This window comes from Corylus avellana, chromosome 6, assembly GCF_965113065.1.
Source record: "Corylus avellana chromosome 6, dhCorAvel1.hap1.2, whole genome shotgun sequence".
Taxonomy (NCBI): domain Eukaryota; kingdom Viridiplantae; phylum Streptophyta; class Magnoliopsida; order Fagales; family Betulaceae; genus Corylus; species Corylus avellana.
In genome coordinates this window covers 14,591,351-14,609,045 of record NC_142495.1, presented here as the reverse complement: position 1 = coordinate 14,609,045, position 17,695 = coordinate 14,591,351, and the positions used below count along the sequence as shown (strand labels likewise).

The 17,695-nt window shown below is 35.1% G+C and overlaps 1 pseudogene; it reads right to left on the bottom strand.

The window, feature by feature from the left end:
- Positions 1-758: 758 nt before the first annotated feature.
- LOC148584917 (protein FAR1-RELATED SEQUENCE 5-like) lies at positions 759-2,352 on the bottom strand (annotated as a pseudogene).
- Positions 2,353-17,695: the final 15,343 nt, after the last annotated feature.

Genomic DNA, 17,695 nt, shown 5'->3' with positions numbered 1-17,695 from the left:
CCTCTACACAAATTTTCCATGGTGATCACCTAAAAAATCAAAACACTCCCAACACTAACCCCATCTTATATTACAAAATGAGCCGTGCTCTCCAACAATACTTGGAGCCTGTTGCACCTATGAAGCAGATAGAACTCAATACCAATAATGAAAAGAAGGAAAAAGCTATAGTATGCAGTAGAAAGATATTGCAAACAACCAACAGGCCGTCAAAATTAATCTGAATACTAAACTGATAATATTTAGAAGAAAGTACGACTACATCAACAGTAATTGAAGTCATTAGAACCACTAGTAACCCTTTACTATCAACACCCAGAATCATTACACCACAAAAATGGCTAATATGTCTATACAACACCAAAAAAATGCCAAAAAAAAACCCGGCGCAATAGCCCAAAAAAAAGCATTGTAGCTTGCATTCCTTCCATTCTAATTACCGTTCCAATAGCTCAAGTGGCCACATATCCTACAAAATTATGATCAAGATTTCAGATAACAAAATAAACCAAATCTCATAAAATAATTATTTATTTTTATTTTTAATACCTGAGTACTTGCACTCTCTTGAGTTTCAAAAACATCACAAGGAGTTTCGAATAAATACGAAACATCATCTCCATGGGAAGTCTTTAAGTAAGTAAATGTTTTACGTGGTGCAAAAAAAAAAAAAAAAAAGTAAAAATGTTAAGAAATGCACAAAATGTTTTAATAATAATAATTTAGCACTTGGGAGGAAAGTAAGTAACCTTATTTTTTCATTTCCTCTGAATGGGATTAGTGTTACATGGCTCATTGTTTTTTCTTTGTGATTTCTTCATTGTCGCTTTTTCCACCGCAGACATCTTCCTTTTATGCGGTAACTTTCCTCTTTTTTTAGCTACAATAGGACTATGAACCTCATCACCATCTACCGCCAACTCAACATTATCAATGGACTCATTACATGTTAAAGATACACCTGGAAGTGCAAGAGAAGGTGGATTGGGTTCACAACTTGAAGCACGTAATTCCTTGGTCAACATATCAATATGCATCCAAACTTTTGTGTAGTGATCCACGTTTCTTGCAGCGACCTCTGCTAATGTATGCATACCTTTGCACAAGCTGTCATATCTTTGTACTTCGGGGTTAGCACTCAAAGCATCAAAACTACATTTAATTAAAGTATATCTTCGCTTCACATCCTTCCTCCAACGGTCAAGATAATATTTGGGGGGCAAAGATGTAATGTTATGTGCACACAATAGAGCAAAGATGTGTCTGCATAAGATGCCTCTTGAGTCAAAGGAGTCACAAGTGCATTTTACTTCAAATTCATCTCCATCTTCATTTCCATCTTCATTGAAGTAGACAACATATGGTACTACTTTCACGTATGCATCTTCAACTACTTCATTTTGAACTTTTACCTATTCAGTCACTTGGTAGGTGCAAATTGCACCCTCTTTAGTCAAAAGGGAGACAGTACAATAAATTCTACTTATTATCTCATGCTGAACTTCTTTGAATTTTGGTAATGGTGTAAACTTTTTCAAATTTTTTCTCAAAATGATAGAAGGTTACACATGGAAGCTTAGTATTAAAAGACTTGAAATCTGCAAGACTCTCATTCTCAACCTTCTTCCGCAAAGCAAGATCATATTGGTCAATAAATTGCTTCAAAGTGGTAGACAGACGCACATAGCCATCGAAAAAGGCATTCATACTTTCACTCCGCTGTGTACTTCTCATACCAACCCAAAACACACCTTTCAGATATGCCGGTACCCAAAAAGTCCGCTCATTATATAACCGGCGCAACCAATCATGGTCCTTAAGGTCATAACTATCTAGTAGACTTTGCCATCCTACCTCAAAGTCACCACATGTTTGAGACTCATAAACACATTTATGTATGGCACTCTTAATGGCAGAATAATTTTTATATGATTTAAACTTGTCTGGAATTTTTTTCAAAATGTGCCATAGACAATATCTGTGTCGGGTTCCTGGGAAAACTCTTGCGATTGCATTTTTCATAGCCCGATCTTGATTTGTTATAATTGCAATCGGCGCTCGACCATTCATGCAATTCAACCAGTTTTGAAACAACCATACAAAATTTTCTGTATCCTCACTAGATATTAATGCTGCCCCAAAAAGTATTGACTGACCATGGTGGTTCACTCCCACAAACGGAGCAAATGGCATACCGTATTTGTTAGTCAAGTATGTCGTGTCATATGTCATGACATCCCCAAAACTTTCATATGATGCCCTACTTCTTGCATCAATCCAAAACACATTTTTCAACCTAGAATCATCATTAGAATCAACTGCAAAGTAGAAACCACTATCGGTTGCTTGCATTTTATTCAAATAGTCTAGAAGTGCTTTAGCACCTCCTTGGCCAAGCCGAATGTGCCTTTCCTTGTTAATAAAGTTTCTGCAATCTTTTTCTATAAAAGCAACAGCAAGAGAGTTAAAACTCTGACTTAGTCCAATCCCAGATATATCATTTACTATAATCTTTTTTTTCACGTTAGAATTCAAATTTCTATTGCATTTATAATATCTTCCCTTGTTTAGACTTAAATCATGATTGTGGTCAATAATTACACTAGTCACATACCACTTTGTTTCAACCAACTTTGCATTCAATTTCGCCTTACAATCCATTTTTATTGTGGGATTTGGCTTATTTGTCGTGGGTTGTGGCTTGCCTTGACGCCCACATGCAAGGGTGACACGTATCTCTTCTCCAGTGATTTTGTCTTTAGTAATTTTTTTGATTATCACCCCAAAACCTCTTTTCCGACCAAACCGCCTATAATATGAGAAAAGCTCGTCTATGGAGCTAAACATCATACCTCGCTGAGGTTGCTCAACATTTTCATCTTCACTTACGAGCTTCCACTCAGACTTGCCCTTGCCCTTGCCATTATTGTTGTCCTCATCCCTTATAGTTTCATTTCCATCTACAACACAAAAAATAAATAAATAAACAAACAAATAAACCAAGATGCGTATATAATAAAATTCAACGAAACATCATTCAACAAATGAAGCATAAAATGTACGAATGAGAGAAGAAGAGCCTAACAAACCAATTTCAAGGACAATTTCAGAGGGCAGATCATCACCAACACGAATATGTGTACGTAAGTTGTCATCTTCGCATTCATTTTCCAAGTCCATCTAGGAGTTATTACAAGAAAAAATTCAAATTAGAAACATGAACTCAAAGCATGAAAAACATGAACTCAATGGTCCAAAACCCTCCAAAATTAGCATTGAATCTTTGACCCAACTCCACAAAAAATGGAGCTAATTTTTTAAAAGGTACCTAAACTTATGTGTTTAGCTTAGGTACCTAAATTACTTTCCCTTTTTTAAAAGGGAAAGTAAACTTATGCTATTGGACAGTGAAGTACACGTGTACTTCACTGTCCAATAGAAAATCTATGGCTGAAAGACAAACAATTTTTTGGGTAGCACGAATCTTTTTTTCTTATTTCTTGGTTCACATTCTAGAAGAGAAATTGGATTATAATCTTATGCTATTGCTTGGCTACAGAAGGGAAAGTAATTTCAAATTCATTTTTTAAAAGGCCGTAATCTTATGCTATTGTTCAGTTTAGGTACAATTTTCGTTTTTTTTAAAAGGTCCCATTAAAAAAATTACATATTCTTTGCTTTGCATTCGTATGCACAATTTCATCCCATCATTGGTTTGGTAATTTTTATCTAATGACATTTAATCTGTTTTCTCAGGCACTATGGTTGATACTAAAATTTGTCATCCGACATAATTTGATTTCTATCTATGCAGCCATGCTAGTATTCAGGTAAAGCTTTATACTTGGTTGCAGAGGATATAATATTCGAAAGACTTTTTAGTATGTAACTTGAAAATTGATGAATAGTGATGTAGTCCAAACATCTGAAGAGGAATCTTATCAAACACCTTTGTTCAATTGCTCATTTACACAAAATGCATTTGTCCCGCGGCACTTGATATATTTACTTTTTATATGCTGAGAAAACTAGTTTCTTACTAGGGAAAAGGCCATGGAGGGTGGCGACGTTGCTGCTTCGTAGTGGCCGGTGCACTGGATTGCGGCGGCCAGTGGTTTGGGAGAGAGGCAGAAACTGGGTTCAAGTCGACGCTCCATAAGTAACTGTGGTGGATGGCGGCGCTTTGTAGCCAGTGAATAGTGTGACCGGCGGTGATGGACAGTTGTGGCAGCCTGTTGTGGTGGTGGGTGGGAGGAGGCAGGAGAAATTGAGAGAGATAGGGCGGGAGATTTTGGGGTAACAGTGAAAGTAGGATTTGGGGGTAATAGTGAAAATGAAAGTGAACGTGTGCGTGTGCTTTTAGTTTTTAATTTTTAATTTTTTTTAAATAAAAATGCTGGTTAACCCAACCAGGTTGGGTTAACCAGCATTTTTTGCGGACAGTTTCCGCAAGAAATGCTGCTGAATAGTATTACCCGCAAATTTCCCTCCATGACAACCATAAATCATATCAAAAAGTGGGACCCGCTTCACGAATCTCCACGTAATGTGGACCCCACTTCCGCTCCCCGAAACATCGCCTTGGGTCCTCCACACAATTTGTAGCCAAGCGTCAAATGCCTCCTGAATCAAAATTTGACCTTGATTGAAAAGTTTACATATTTATTAACTTTTTCAACCGTATGGAATAATGGAAGTTTGTAACAAAACAAAAGCATATGATAATAATAATTTTTTTTTTTTTTTATTTGTTCTCTTTTTTTCATTCATACTTTATGGTATAGATTTGGTCTGGTGGAAAGGTCCTGAACGCATATAAATATAATAATTCAATTAGTTTGACTGTATATGGCATGACATATTATTGAATGAGAGAAAAATCATGGATTGGAGGAGAGTGGGAGAGTAACAAATTTTAAATCCAAGGCATCACACGTGTATGGTCTAGGAATTTCTTAAAAATTCATGACATAGAAAATATCCAAATAGACTTACCTTCAATTCACTAAAGTGGAGCCTAACAGTCAATAAACCTAGGGAACAAAGTAATTCTAGGTGTCTTATTTTTGTTCTACTAAAAATGATGTGGTTATTAAAATCATCATTTGATTAAAATTTAATAATGATCTATAAATAAAAAGCTTAATGGTGATTTTAATAGCCACATCATTCTTAGTAGGACACAAATAAGTCACCTAGAATTACTTTAGGAAACATGATCATCTTCAATTCATTTGAACTCGATAATATCCAGTTAATTATATTGGAAGGGTATTTTTGTCTTTTCAATTTTTGAAGAAACAAAAATACCCATCAAAATATAATTAAACCCCATAAATTACAAAAATATCGTTCATAAAATATTATTTTTTAAAAAAAATCTAAAAAATAAGAAAGAAAATGAAAAACTAAGGGTCATTTTAATTTTTTTTTTTAAAACAATTAATTTTTGTTTTCTTTTTATTTTTTTCCCTTTTTGTGTTTGTTTTTTTTTTCAAATTTATTAAAATATTATTTTCTTATTAAAAATTTTTTAAATTCATTTTTTATTTTTTTTATTGGTCTTAGGGAGGCATTAATATTATTTTGATAATTTAAAAGCACATTAACACAATTAATTATTTAGAAAGTCATTCACATTGAGGTTCTAGTGCGAGGAAAGGTACTTTTCTTGTTTATAATTTCTTTACGGGAAAAAGCGACAGCTCAATGGAATGGATGGAGTTTGACATGGGGACACATGGCGCTGCTTGAGTTGGACACCGTGTAAACAGGGGTCCACCATTTTGAAACTGATGGTATTAAGATAACGCAGGCATGTGGGCCCAACTGTCTGTCATCCAGAAGTGGACCCCACTGGTATCCTGAATAAACAAAACTTAGGACTTTTCTTCTTTTAACCTTTAATTTTCCATCCACAAAAAAAAAAAAAAGTAAATAAATAAATTCATTTTCCAAAGCGAGTCATTTATATTTTATAAGAGCACAGTAAAAAAAGAAAAAGAAAAGAGAGCACTACTCCATTTATAATGTTGTTTCTTTCTTAATTTTTAAAGAATTTTTTTTTTTTTACAACTTTTTGTCTTTTTTTCTATTTTATCTTCTACACCTTAATTTTTGATATTTTGTTTTGTTTTGTTTTGTTTTTTTTTTTTTTTATATAAATAATAAAAATGATATAAAAATATAATGCATAGCTTCTATTAAAAAATAAGAACTTTCAAAGTTTAAAAACTCTCAATTTAATATATTAAATTTTTAATTTTTTGCAATATTACTCATCCGTTCATTTTTCTCATTAAATTCTAACGGATAAAACTTATTTGAAAATAATGGTTTTTGACATTTTGTTGTTCCATTTCCATTGTTTTTCTTTGGTTTTTGCACATTCGGATAATTATGAAAACCAAAAGTCAAGGAAAGCCAAGCACACGCATGCAGAAGATAAAGAGAATATGAAGCCACGTCATACTTGAGAGGACTCTAAAAACTTTAATTCTCTTTATAATATTACGCGTATTTAATTCTTTGTAACGTAGAAGTACAAAAAGTTTGTTTTGATATTTGTAAAATATTCTATAAATACTGTCAGATGCCCATCATTTTTTGATGGGCTGTTTTTTCATCAATAGTATTTTCCTACATTTGTATCAAACAACATTAAAAAAAAAAACAAACTGTTATATCACCCACTAGAAAATAAGAGTAATTCTATGTGGCCTATTTGTATCCCACTAAAAATAATGTGCCTGTTAAAATCATCATTTGATCAAAATTTAATAATGATCAATTATAAGCCTAATGATAATTTTTATAGCGACATTATTCTTAGTAAAATACAAATAGACCACCTAAAATTATTCATAATAATAATAATAAAAATATCATAATGATATCATAACCGAAAAATAACGGTCATCGAATTAAATAATGGCAATATCTCATCCATCTATTTTAGTTCTCATAAAATTACAGTTGTTGTGAGAGAGCCATGTGAAATCTAACGGCCCAAATAATTTTTGGGGTAATACTACACTTACCCCAAAAAATAAGTGTAATAAAATAGGAATAAATGTAGCATTATTATAATTTTTGACCTCTCAGCCACCTATTCGGACAACTGAATTCTATCTGATTTTCTCATAAGAATTTGAATAATTAATTACTATGAATCTCTGCCCCCAAGAAAAATCAGGAATTAGGAAGTGTTTAGTCTATTTGAACTGGATAATATTTAATTAGTTATAGTGGATGAGTATTTTTGTCCTATTAAAAAGTAAAAAGACAAAAAATATCCCTCAACTATAACTAACTGGATATTATCTAATTTAAATGAACTGAAGAGAATCATGTTTCCAAAATCAGAGTTATTTTTCAAATAAGAAACACTTGCTGAATTTGAGTAATATGATTGAATTTAAAAGTAAGACAGATATTAATTTGATTGACTTTAATGGTAGGATTCGAATCAATATCCCTAGTCTTGTTTTGCTAGTTGTAGTGGTTGGAATTGAAGACGAGGATTGATCATTGAAAGGGAGCATTTTTCTTTTGGTTGTCAAAAATTACTGGGAAATCGGAACCGGAACTGAAAAATCGGAAAACCGGGAAACCGGTGTCCTGGTTTGAAAAATTCAAAAACCGGGTACCCCGGTTCCGGTATCGGTTTTTGGTACCCGGTTTTTACCGGAACCGGATTTCCATTTTATTTAATAATATATATATATATATATATATATATATATATATATATATATATATATATATTTTTTTTTTTACACTTAGGTTTAGGTTTAGGGTATTTTAAAAAATTCAATTTTTATTTCTAAGGCCCAAATAGGCAAAAACATTGATTTTTTAGGATTTTTGAACTTTTTTAGGTTTATTTTTTAATTATTTGGAACAATCACAACAAAGCTCCTTTAATTTAGACAAAGAAACTAATAGATTTTTTAAAAAATGGGCCAACTTATGAAAAAAAAAAAAGGGTTTATTTTTAGGCCCAATACCTAAAATAAGCCAAAAAACAAATTTTAAAAAAAAAAAACGGTTACCAGACTTGGTAAAACCGAAACCGGCTCGTAACCGGGACCCTAACCGGGGTCCCGGTCCCCTGTTCCGGTTTCTCAAAATCGAGAACCATACCCCTGTTCTGAATCTCGGTTTTGGCAAAAAACCGAAAAACCGGACCGGGTTGACATCCCTAGATAGATAGACTGGGATCCACTAGCCAGCAATCATGTGGCCGAAGTATCTCCTTATGTGGCTGAGAACGTGTAAATGGGCCCCCCTTTTTCAGCCACACAAAAGTACACAAAGAAAAATCTCAACCTATTTATTTCATTTGAAAGGAGAAGAGTGTTAGGTTTACAAATAAATTTTACAAATTAATGTGACATAGCATGATTAGGTTTTTCAAAATTTGAATTTATCTTATATCTAATCATATTGTGTTACATCAATTTGTAAAATTTTTTCTGTAAAATTTGTTTATAAGCCTAACATTCCTCTTGAAATGAAAAAAAAATCAATTTAATTGTTTTAAGAGGATATTTGTGTCCAAATGAGAAATAGAGTCTAGAAATGACAAAATTGCCTCCTAAAAACAACTAACTTGTTCCTCTCCATTGCAAATGAAATGGAGAGAATCTAAGTCCCTTCTTTTGAGAAACACTATTTTTCTTTTTCCTGTTCAATTCACGTCAAATTCTATCCATTTTTTTTTTGGGTCAAATTTACCATTAAATATGTAGAACTTGCATATGGGTGTTATAAATAAATCTAATAGTAAATTTGAAAAAGAGTTGGATAAGAGATGAACAAAATAGTTGAAAAAATAGCAGGTCTCTCTTCTTTTTATAACACAATTAATTAGCCATTATTTCCTCCAATAGAGAGATAATTCACAATTTGTCTAAAAACTTCTTTACATCTTCGTACGCTCACTTATACAGACATTCAGAGGGAAACTATAGATTGATTTTTTGAATCTACAGCTATGTTTGGCAAGAGCCAGGCCCGGCATTGTTCCAGCTACAGTGCCAACTGACACGTGGCAGCAGAAATTGATTTTTTTTTTTATCTATTTAAAAAAAAAAAAAAGAAAGAGGAGAACGCTGGGGTGGTTCCGGCCAAAATGGGGTGGCCGGACCACCCCATTTTTGGCCAAAGGGGTGGCTGGAGCCACCCCTGGCTGATCTGGGGGTGGTCGAACCACCCCTGTGGCCAAGGGGGTGGTCCGGCCACCCCCTTGGCCAAAAAAAAAAAAAAAAAAAAAAAAAGGGAACTGAGTGCATTTGGGGGTGGCCGGACCACCCCCAAGGGGCTGGGGGTGGTCCGGCCACCCCCAAATGCACTCAGTTCCCTTTTTTTTTTTTTTTTTTTGGCCACCCCCTTGGCCACGGGGGTGGTTCGACCACCCCCAGATCGGCCAGGGGTGGCTCCAGCCACCCCCTTGGTCAAAAATGGGGTGGTCCGGCCACCCCATTTTGGCCGGAACCACCCCAACGTTCTCCTCCTTTTTTTTTTTTTTTTTTTTTTAATATTTTGATTTAAAAAAAAAAAAATTAAGATAAAAAAATCAATTTCTGCTGCCACGTGTCAGTTGGCACTGTAGCTGGAACAGTGCAGTGCCGGACCCGGCTCTTGCCAAACATAGCTTAGATTAATGGCTGCACTTGATTCTCTGAATTCCAACTCTCTTATTTTTTTTTATCTATTTTTTATTTTTTTATTTTTTTCCTTTCGAATTGCACGCAAAAAGTGCATTTATATACCACCCAAAGAAGAAGTCGAAGTCAATAACATAATATTAACTACAGCACCATTAAAGGATTACAATCAAGAAGTTAAGAAGTTTCGATTCCCCCACTTTTTTTTTTCTGGACTACAGAAGAGAGCTATACAAGATTACAGTGCACATCATATATAACTTCTAGAGTCCATCAATAATGACTAATACAAAAGAAGATCAATCACCTCCCACTTGCCTCTTCCAGGAGTCTTCCACAATCAATTCATCGACTTCCCAGTCTTCATAACTGGAAAAAAATTCATGGAAACAAGACAGAAAAGAACAAAAAAAGAAAAAAGAAGCATGTATTAGACCCATGCCCAAAAGTAAAGGCAGCATCCACGGATAGTCATCGAGCCACACTTGTCAAATATTTTTTTCTTTAACTTAAAACCGTAATTTTTAGCTTTAGCTAGAAACCAAATTTCCACTAAATCAGGAAAAAAAAAACATGGAAACTTTGAATTGAGAACCTTACCTTCCATCGGGCAGGTAGCGGCGAATGGTGAAGGGTACCTTCCTCTCCCGAAGCTCCTTCATTGCAATCTGAAAAGGTTGGATAAATGAGATATTACTAACTGCTTTCAATACAACAGAGAAACACAATTAATCAGCTAAAAGAATTATGGCATGAAAGATTTCACCATTCTTATCTACGAACATATTAGACTTCTCCTATTATGTTCATCACACACCATATAATGGGAAACTCCACTTTCATCATCCTATAGCAGTGGAGCTATTCTAGACAGATATTGGTTTATCAAATAAGAATGGTGGTGTACTATTAGATAATTTAGTTAAATGCAAAGTCCAATATGGATACCACTAGTTTGTTTCAAATCAAAAAGAGGACTTCTTGGACCTATTCTAGACTGACATTGGCTTGAGGAATAAGAATAGTGGAATACTAGCAGATAATTTAGCAACCTGCAAAGTTCAATATAGATATGCTATTTTGTTTCAAATAAAAAAGAGAACTTCTTGGACCTATTCTTGACAAAAAGAAAAAAAGAAAAAAAAAAGATACAGAACCAACAGTTAGCCGATGAAAGCAACAATGTCAACATTATGCATATCAAGCCTTTACATGCAAAAGAGATGAGGTTCAATGTCTGAATGCAGCAAACCATGAGTTTAGCAATAATTATCGAGCCTAATAAAGGTCTGGTTGCATGAATATATAAGATGAAAGAACGAGATGAAGGTTCTGCTATTAAAATTTAATCCAACAAAGCTTTTTCAGGAAAGTGCCATCAGTTAGCTGTTAAATAATCTAACCTCGAGTGGGTCAGTTTCACCCTCCAACTCAACCATCACAGGCGCATTCATGCTGCTCACCAAGAAGGAAAATGATATCATATTATGGAATCAACCCAACTAGACAGCAAAATTTTAGACTGATAGGTTATGAAAAGAAAACCTGATCTGGAGAGCGCGGGTTCCCAAGATTCTGGCACGCTCATACTTTGTCATATATTTTGAGGTCTTACGAGGGCGCTGTACCGGTTGCTGCTCTTCTTTCTCCTCAGTTTCAACAGGATCTCCAGCAACGTCTTCATTGTTATTATTCTCTACTTCTTCCTCAGCACCTTCCTGCCCATCATTCAGGTAATATGTTAATCAACTGTTTTAATGAAAGGAAATAAAAAAAAAAAACCCATAAAAATTTAGTTCATCATATTCTTCCAGGAAGCAAAAATGACTCGTTACTTCAATCTCAGGTTCCACTGGTTCATCCTCATATCTGCAGCCAAACATTTTGTTAATATTTGAATCTGATTTTTCCCTAAGCATAATACGTATATATTGATTTCCCATCATTTTATCTTATTATTAGTGAGGATGATCATAGCTACAGGCAATTCTATGTATTGGTGTTGTAGTTGGGTTCTTTCAAGCATTGATAGAGAGAAAAAAGAGAGGCAGATATTCTATCCATTAAAATAGAAAATGAAAGGCTTATTTTTCTTTCACGTGGTTTTGCACAGGACTCATGCCTCATGCCTGAAGGCTGTCTAAATCATAGTTGGATTTTAGAATTGGAGCGTTTAAATCATTTGAATCAGAGTTTTGATATTAAGCACACCTTTCAAACATTGTATCCATTTCAAATAATTATGCATATGTTCATGTAATTAATTTCATCTCAGAAAGAAGAAAAAAAAGTAATTCATTTCCCATAGTACTCTTTACCACACCCCATAAGCTAATGCTAGCTGTAGTACCCATGATCTTTACTTGATATCAGCTTTGTAAAGCAATGAGTGACGTTTCATAGTTTCTATTCTCAGCAAGGTATTGGTGTTTCTCATGATAACTGGCATGAAAGAGTCTTTCCAAAAAGATACAAATTCACTTCAAAGAGGCGTCTCAATGTGAGTTTATACAATTCATATAATGGAATATTGCACCAAATTAAGATCCTGACGGCTACTACCACAATTACCCACCTAAATTAATAGGCAAATAACTGTGTTTTACCTGTAAGTGCACGAGGTCAACATGGTAGTATAGTGTGCAAATACGGGGTCATTCCCATGAGGATTGCTGAATCTTGTCTAAATTAAATTCCCAAAGTAAAATAAAACAAAAATTGGATTTGAATTGATAATGATAAAAAGGTAGGGCTTTGATATCCACCGCTAATGATATTAAGTTAATATATCAATATGCCAATGTTTTGATCAAGTTATATCTATCTAATGTTTGTCAACCTAAGGGCATGGGTGTATACTCCTTAAGCTATAGATTTCCCTAAGCAATGAGTTAGGCATGGGTGTATACTCTAATTCTTTTATTTCCTAAAGGATTTAGTTTGAGTGTATACTAAGTTGTTCTTTAGGAAAACATATATTCTGTGAAAATCGACAAACACATGAGGCCTAGCTAGGGCATGGGTGTATACTCCCGGTTCCCCATGTTGATTAACCCAAGAACCCGGCGTTGATTACTTTTGTTACTTATGTTAAACCCATGACTCGGTCATCCAAATTGATTTAACTAACTAGTCTATACCACATGCATATAATGGCCAGTCACATATATATGAGGAATTCATGAAAACAGGATTTAATCAAGTTAAATATCACAACATGATCATCACAAAGGTGCCAATACTGAAATATTAAATAAGCATAATTAGGGCTTCAATCTAGCCCTCCTAAAGAGTTAGTTACACATAATTAAAATAAAAGACAAAAGAAAAAGTAAAGAAAGAACCGAAAACCGCTCCTAGAAGTAGCCTCCAATTCCTCTCCCCAAAGTTGTTCCCTTCAAATTTTGTCTCATAAATTGTCTATTTAATTGTGAGGCTTAGAGGTCTATTTATAGAGCTTAGGAGAGCCCTAGAAGCCCTAGTAATCCTAAGAATTTCGGAGATTTAAGTCGAAGTCCAATTAGGATAAGAAAACCTAAGTCCAAATCGGAATAGGATTCGCTCAAAATTGCGGTCCCATCTTGCGGGGCAATTTTGGCCTTGCGGTGCTCCGAATTGGGAAAATGCTATTTCAAAATTATTTGTATAATTTTGAGTTAGCTTTCCAATGCCACTTGAATCACCTCAATCGGATATTTGAGCTGAAAGTTATGGGTCATAATACCGAGAGATATGCAGAATCCAATTTTTGCCTCCAATCCGATTTTGACTATTATTTGAGAAATTCCGATTTACTCATTTCCTTTATTTGATTAAACTTAACCATATTGGCTAAGCTTAATCATATCTTCTAGGTCTTCCCAATTTGCCCTTTAAGCTTTGAACTCTTCCAGAAACGCTTTCTTTTCTTCAAAAACCTATAAAACAAAGAAAATACAAAAATGAAGTAAAATTGCATAAATTAACTAAAATTAAAGGATTAAAACATGTAAGTGATGTGTGTCAAATATTGCATATTTTGACCCCTTAATTTACTTGTGTTAATCCTTTAGCTGTGTTATTATCTGATGTTCTGTATTAGTTTTGTGTTTTTAGTATTTTATAGGTGTTGAAGAAAAACTACTTTTTGGAAGAAAACATACTTTGAGAAGACCTAGATGATGTGGTTAAGTTTAACCAAATCCAAGAAATAGGTAAATCGGATTAAGGATAAGATTAGATAAAATTTCGAATTGGATTCAAATTCAGATTCTACACGTCTCAGTATTTTGATCATAACTTTTCGCCCACATATCCGATTGATGTGATTCAAGTGGCGTTGGAAAGCTAACTCAAAATAATACAATTCATTGTGAAATAGGATTTTCCTAATTCGGACGTTTACTATTCCAAAATCGTCCCGTAATTAAATGGTACAAACCTGGACGAATTGTATCCGATTTCAACTTGTAAAACCCTAAGTTTTAGGTCTATAAATAGGGAATTATCAGATTAGTTGGGGGGGCTACGAATTTGAAGATTGCAGAGGAGAAAGAAGAGAGTTTAAAATTTTCCTAACTTTTGAATCTCTACTTTGTGATTCCTAACATGAGAGGCTAAACCTTCAACTAAGGTTGAAGATGAAGCCTCACTTATGATTAGCAACTTTGTTTCATGTATGTAATATTTCCCAATTTAATGGTTTAATTGCTCTATTGTTTTACTTTTAATCAATTGGATTGAATAACTCTTGGATATCTTTTGTGATTCAAGGATACACTTGATGATTTAAGATTATTCAATACAATTGATTGCTTGGTTTTCTTTGTTAAAAATTGGATTTCCTCTATGATTTATTCTCTGGATACAATTGATGTTTTGATAAAGATTGGATATTTTCTTGTGATTTACGGATACAGTTAATGATTTGATCGAATATTGGATTTCTTTTGTGATTTGGGTTATGAATGGATACATGAGATCTTTTGATTAATTCTTTGAAGCAATAGTAAAACAAACTTAAGATTTATATGTGAGAACTTTGGGGAATATTATAGATCATGAAATTATGTTGTTATAAATTTGTGAGTGCGGATTCCGAAACCTTAGTGCTTCATCATAAGATTTCAATCACTTTAAATTGCTCATGCTTTTGCTTTTTCATTCAAACAAAAAAATCTCTCAAAAATTTGGAACTAGACTAGGATTTAATTAATTTAGATTTAAAATTGCTTTCAAGAATACAATTCCCTATGGGTTCGATCTCGCACTTGCAATTTATTAACTACAATTGATTCGTGCACTTGCGAGTTAAATAAATTTACACAACAGTAAGTTAAGGGCTAAAAATATGAATATTTTGATACTTAACAATCTCCTCCTCACAATGGTCGACAAATCACCTAGAGCTAATATACGTAAAGCAAAAGAGAGTTTGTGGACTAGATTAGGAATTGGGTTCACAAGCCTACAAGCAGTATGATTTCTGCTGCGGTTAATGGGGGGAGCTGTTAGAAGGCTTCAAAGTTGGTAATACTACTTTTTCTCATCTTCTGTTTGCCAATGACACCTTGATTTTTTGCAATGCTATGCCCGCCCAGTTATGTTATTTGCGAAGTGTGTTTCTACTGTTTAAAGTTGCCTTCGGTTTGAAGGTTAACTTGGCCAAGTCGGTTTTAATTCCGGTGGGAATGTGGATCAAGTGGGAATGTCAGCCGATATCTCAGGGTGTGGGGTTGCCACTGTGGCAATGAAGTACCTTGGTCTTCCATTGGGGGCTTCCTATAAGGCTAAGCTAGGGGTGTAAACAAGTCGAGCCTGAGCGAGCTTCCTTTGTTCGGTCTTGGCTCATTTAAATTTTATTCAAGCTCGAACTCGAGCCGAGCTCAAGGGCGAGCCAAAAAATCAAGCTCGAGCTCATAACAAGTTGAGTCAAGCTAGCTCGCAAGCTGGCTCTTATATTGAATTTAATTTTTTTTATAAATTTATACTTCAAGTACTCTTAAATGGCTCAAGAAGCCAGTTTGCATATGAGCATTTGCTTAGCCTAGCTAGCCGAGTATAAAGCCTGAGTCAATACATCAAGGCACTTGGTTTTGAAGAGAGGATATACATCCTTTTATAGATAAGCAAACTTGGGAATTAATGTTTTCTTAGCAATGTAGGACAAGTTCACAGGTTGTATTCAGACTGTAGTGGGACAACGATCCTTACAAAAAAAGTATTTTTTCAATGTCTCTCTCTCTCTCTTAATCTCCCTCACAAATCGCAACGCATCTTCCACCCCAACTCTCATTTCCCATTCTCTCACTCTCGCTCACCAATTTTTTGTTAAAAAAATTATATACATATATTTGTTATATGTGTGTGTGTGTTCGAGCCTGCTTTGTTTAATATTCAAGCCAGGATTTGTGTTCACGAAGTACCTCATTTAATAATCGAGTCGAGCATGAGCCGATCTCGAGCTCACTTATGAACACCCCTAGCTAAGCATATTTGGGATGGCGTTATCGAGAAGTTCGAACATCGGTTGAACAGTTGGAAAATGTTGTATCTGTTGAAAGGTGGTAGGGTCACCCTTATCGAGAATACCCTTGCTAATTTGCCCACATACTACTTGTCTCTCTTTCATATCCCGGTGATTGTTGCTAAGCACATTGAAAAGTTATAGCGCAATTTTTTATGGGGTGGTATAGGTGGAGAGTTCAAGTACCACTTGGTGAATTGGTCGAAGGTTTGTCCTCCGATTAATGAGGAAGGGTTGGGTATCATAAATTTAATGGTGTTCAACCACACTCTTTTAGGCAAATGGTTGTGGCGCTATGGGATTGAGAGAGATGCTTGGTGGAGAGTTGTGATAGATTTGAAGTTTGGCAGCTTATGGGGTGGGTGGTGTTCTCTTGAGCTTGGAGGAGCTTTTGGGGTGGGGTTGTGAAAGAACATCAGGAAAGGGCGGGAGACTCTCAAAGGCTTTACTAGACATGAGGTGGGGGATGGGACTAGGATTAGCTTTGTGGTGCGGAGATACAATTCTTAAGGTAGCCTTTCTAGTTTTATTTGGTATTGCTTGTGCGAAGGATGCCTCAGTTGCGGCTAATATGGAGCTATTGGGTGGTTCCAATCAGTGGAATGTGAGATTTTCTAGAGAGGCACATGATTAGGAGTTAGAAGTCTTTGCCTCCTTTCTTCAGGTATTGCATTCAGTCAAAGTGAGACGAGGGTGTGAAGATAGATTGTGGTGGATTTCCTCCAAAAGAGGTCTTTTCAAGGTCAAGTCCTCTTACTCCTTGGCTTCTATTGAAGGTAGGTGCTTCACATGGAAGAGTGTGTGGTAGATGTAGGCTCCCCCGAAGGCGGTTTTTTTTGCGTGGTCGGCGGCTCTGGGTAAAATCCTGACCTTAGATAATCTCAGAAAGTGGCATGTTATTGTGATGAATAGATGTTGCATGTTTAAGAGAAGTGAGGAGATAGTGGACCATCTTCTTCTTCATTGTAAGGTAGCTTATGCTTTGTGGAGGGCCATCTTTAGTCGTTTTGGGATGTCTTGGGTTATGCCTAGACGGATTTTCGATCTATTTGCCCGTTGGTGGTCTTCTGGAAGGCGGAGCACTGCTGTCTGAAAGATGGTGCCTACTTGCCTCTTTTTGTGTTTATGGAGGGAAAGGAACAATAGGTGCTTTGAGGACTTGGATAGGTCATTGAAGGATATCTTATCCTCTTGATTTTAAAAATTGTATCTTTGGACTGTAGCGTTTGTGTCCCCGTTGTCGATTAGTTACGATGATTTTCTTGTTCTCTTTTCCCTTTCTAGTTAGGTGATTCCTCTTGTATACTCTATGTGTACATTGGGGTACCTTATGCTTTTAATAAAATTGGTTATTACTTATCATAATAAAACCTACAAGCCAAGTCAACTGCAAGTAAACAGTAACAAGCATAAGAGCATCAGGGCAAAGCCGACGACCAAAATGGTCAGATGCGAAGTGAAATTGTTTGGCCAAAAAATTTACAAGTTTGTGCAAAACTTCGAGGCAATCATGTCGGCG